Source organism: Camelus dromedarius, chromosome 2 (genome assembly GCF_036321535.1).
Source record: "Camelus dromedarius isolate mCamDro1 chromosome 2, mCamDro1.pat, whole genome shotgun sequence".
Classification (NCBI taxonomy): Eukaryota; Metazoa; Chordata; class Mammalia; order Artiodactyla; family Camelidae; genus Camelus; species Camelus dromedarius.
In genome coordinates, this window is record NC_087437.1 from 6,500,074 (window position 1) to 6,504,558 (window position 4,485).

General features: G+C 40.7%; 1 pseudogene; it reads right to left on the reverse strand.

Annotated features, from left to right (window-relative positions):
* Positions 1–3,704: 3,704 nt before the first annotated feature.
* On the reverse strand, positions 3,705–4,208 carry LOC105085142 (protein chibby homolog 1-like; annotated as a pseudogene).
* Positions 4,209–4,485: the final 277 nt, after the last annotated feature.

Sequence of the window (4,485 nt, forward strand, 5' to 3'; positions counted from 1 at the left end):
AGTTATCAAACTACCCCTGGGTGTTTGAGTTGTTTGCCCTTGCATAGAGGTCGAAGAGTTTGGGAGAAGAAAACACAAAGGGTGGAAAGGCATGAATCTATAGCAGGAAGAGCCAGCTGCCCACATATGTTTATGTTTCTGTTTTCATTGTGTGGAGTCATGGTGGGATACTGGCCATTCAGCCACGACCTACATTTCCTAGTCCTAACCCCCGACCCCCACCAGCCCTAGCTTTACATCTCAAGGTGGCCACCTTACTAGTCTCCACCAATGGCAAGTGAGTGAAAGTGTTGTGTTCAGGCCAGTGCTTTCCTTTTAGACAGCTGGGTGCCCTTGGAGCTGTCAAAGCAAAGCCAAAGGTGGAAGGAACCCAGGTCCCTAAAGCACCACGTGGAGTAGATCTGCCTGCCAACAAGAAAAAACTCTGACTCCTCCATGAATGAAAAATAAACTTCAAATGTTTGAGTCACTATTCATTTTGTGTTTGTTACAGCAGCCAACACTCCCCTAAATAACATAGAGCCTCCAGTTCCTAAGAGTTTTGTTTCCACTTTGAAGTTAAGACGTTCCCTGAAAAATTAGTTACATGTATTTTTACAAAATATTTAATTTAATTGAGCACTCCAAGTGTTCAGAGAGGTCTTGATTTTCCCCGAGAGATTAATAAAGCAAAATGGATTGAGACAGTTGATGAAGGATCTAATAAACAAATTACTTACTTGTCTAAATTTTGCTGATATCATGCTGTTCACTTCCAAATAAGTTCACTTTTAATATCCTTACAGATGTGAAGAATGTTGCTCTTTGAATATAGACTGTAATTTTTACATGTTATGCTCATTTTACTGTTGTATTTATTTATACTTCACCTCTTTCCTGAAGAGTTTGCAGTGACATAAAAAGTGACTTAGCAGCAAGGTTAATAAAATAGAAAAGCAGGCTATAGAAAAAAGGACACGGAAAATATGCTAACTGCAAACCGTTCATGTGGTCGCTATGACTGAGTTTCGACCTTAAGTCTAAGTGTCTTGGCAGGCTGGGTGAGAGGGAAGCATGCTAAATTACAGATCAGCCATCAGAAAGGAGAGGGTGTACCCATCTCTCAGGGGTGGCAAGGCTTTGTCTGGGACCCATGTCTCAAAGAAATGGATGGTCCTCAGTGTTTTCATCTCCAGGGAGCCAGACCTACCAGGAGTGAACTCATAATGGAATTTTTAAAACTCTCCTTAGTTTTGTGGAATGAATTCTTGATGATACTGAAAAGGGAAGAAACCACTAGGCTAAGTCACGACGAAAAGCCCTTTGCTTTTTTTTAATTTTCCACACCCCTTAACCCTTGGGGACCTAGGGGTGGCTTGCAGATGATGACCTCAGATATGTTCTGGTCTGGTTCTAAAAGCATTTTGAACAAATTATGCCACTAGTCAAAGTGAATTGGTATTGGAAGGTGACTTCTATCTTCCTTGGGAGGGAATTTGGTTTTCTCAATATATGAACTTCGGAGTTCTCAAAAGTTGAGAGTTCTTAGGTTGGGATTTCTAAGGAAGTACCACTATATTGTAGCACAAGCCACCTTAATTAGACGTTCTCAGAGACTGGTCTTTCTTGACTTGGATTTCATGCACTCGAAGAATGTTGCAGCTGGAGACTGTCTCATTAGCCAATGTTTTTTAGGTAAGAAGACTGAGGCCCAGACTGGGCACAAGACCAGACAGCGGTCCCAGAGATAATGAAGAGAGCTTATTTCTCTTATGTAACGGATGCCTCTTTTTAAAAAATAGTTGATTTACAATGTTGTGTTAGTTTCTGGTATACAGCAAAGTGACTCAGTTATACATATTTATGTATATATATGTGTGTGTATATATATATTTCTTTTTCATATTCTTTTCCATTATGGTTTGTTACAGAATATTGAATATAGTTCCCTGTACTGTAGAGTAGGACCATGTTGTTTAACTATTTTATATACAGTAGTTTGTATTGGCTAATCTTTTAAATACTAGTACAGTGCTATCCAGTTTACTGTAATAAGCTTTTATTAAATATCAATGAGAGAAAAGACTAGACAACCTCTCAAATATTTCTGAGCTCCTTAGAATTTTTGCTTATTTCTGTATTATATTACATCCTGGTTGTCTCCATAAAATATAGATAGGCAATGCAAAAGAGATCAAAGTGAAAATATTGAAGTAAAATGAAATTGAAATATTAATCTCTGATAGAATGATGTTCTATTCCAAATGGGTGATCCAGTATATTGTCCTTCCTGCTCCCTGAAGATTTCAAAGCACTTAACATTGCCTTAAAACTCATTAAGCTGGGTGCTGAATCAGACATCGGATATTATAACTTTATTCTTATTATTTATTTAATACCATCAAAGGAGTTGATTCTCAGTGGGAATTGATAGCTCTAAAGGGATGAAATCTTTTCTTCGATATTCTAGAAGGACAAATACCATTCAGCCAATACTTCTGTTTCAAAGATAATCAATGATGATCCAGGAAAATATTAGGAAGTCACTCATAAACATTTTCCCAAATGAATCAGACAATTTCAAAACATCTTTGTAAGTTTACATTGGTTTGATCTGGTATGTGCTGCCTTATAGGAATAAAGGTGTTTGGTGAGAAAGTTAAGAAAAGAAGATGAAATTCATTTATTCTTTCTTACCAAGTAAAATTTAGAATTTCTTTATCTTTAAGGTAACTCATTGTACTGCAAATTCTTTCTTGCTTTAAAATAGGAATGCTCTATTTTTTTTTTAAAAAAGTGAATGGTGCTTTGTGTTGGCCATTGCTTTTGGAAATATATTTTTATTATTATGCAGTTTATGTAGTCATTTTTGACTTTTTAAAATGTTTAAGTGGCAACTTGTTTTCTTTGATTTTGTTTTTTTCTTGCCAGAATTTGGCTAATTTAATTAAAAGCATGAATCCATTAGAACATAAGAAAAAGAAATACTAAGTGCATAGTCTATTTGGCCTTGGCTGCCTTTCAATATGAGTGATTAACCATCAATTACAGACCTGTTATGCAGTATAATAACATTCCATATTCAATATCAAACTTTCAATCGTCTCTAAAATGACAGAGGCAGATGTCATAGATGCAATTTTGAGAAATGGTAAACCACACTGGTAAAAGCTACAGTGAGCTTTTTAGGTGTATAAGACAGACCCAGATCATTTAAGGTTTTTTTTTTTTGATTATATAATATCATTTAATTTAAAAAAGTAGGGTAAACAGGAAAGTAGCACAAAAATATAGTGTTGCTGTGGAAGGCTGGTGCTTGCTGCTAAGACGCTGAAGCCAGAGGAGGTTGTGGATTCCAGGAACAGTATTCTTTACAGGATGGAGAGAGTGGCCTGAAGGGCAGACAACCAGGAGAACCTCTCGTCTGAGACCCCCTTGCAGCAGGGCTCTGTACAACTGGTGACACACCCCAAACACCAATGTGAGGGGGGATATGATAAACTCCTGCTTCTCCCAACAGAGTCTGTCCAATGAGGGTGAGCCTGGGCCACGTGTGTGTGTGTGTATGTTAAGTGCCAGGAAGAGTACCCAAAGGCTTCTCATCACCCCAGACCTCCCTGTGCTGTGAAGCACTGGACTGGCCTGGAGTCCTGGTTTCCTCTGGAATGCTGTCACCTTCCTACTGCCAACCCAAGGTGGCAGTGCCTTTTGGCCCCATTATATGATACTCTCTCCCAAGACCTAATTTACTAGTTTGGCTAAAAAAAATCCCTCAGCCAGGTCCTCTTCTTCTGATCAATGGGTTTCCCCCTATTCTCCTAACAGAGGTCTTTGGGGTCTTCATTTTCTCCGCCGGCTGACACTCCTCAGTTCATCCAATTCCTTCTCCATTAAGTGGGATTCGGCAGTGGTCTCAGAAAGCTCACCATGTCCAGCAGGATGTCCACCTTCAGCCGCAAGAGATTCTTTTCTTCCTCCAACTGCTGGATCCGTCTCCGGAGGCGCTGAGCCTCCCTCCGGTCCACACCCCCACTAATCCCTGTCTCTGCTGTCCACTGGCCGTTTTCAAACTTCAGGCTTTGCCCCGCCAGGGTCATAGTGGGGGTTCCGTAGTCAAGACCCAGCTCCACCTCCCGGGTTGACCGATCCAAATTATGCAGGCTGGAGAGAGAAGCCGACTTTCGAGAGGGCGTCTTTTTCGGACTGAATGTATTCCCAAAGAAAGGCATCTTTGACCTGATGCGTCCCAGCAACCGGGTTCCAAGCTAACTCGCCGGCCAACCGCAAGGTGCCAGCCAGGGCCGCATTACCCACCACGACCGCGACAGCCGGCCGCGGCCCACCCGCCCGCCGCGCGCACGCGCAGCCCATTTAAGTTTTTGATCACTTGCTTTACATGGGAACATATCATTTTGGATGTGCTGCCTAAAGTTCTAGCTTAAAAGCAGAAACACTAGCAGGTTCAGTAAAGTGCATGAAAATCCCGGGATTTTAGACTCATTTCTT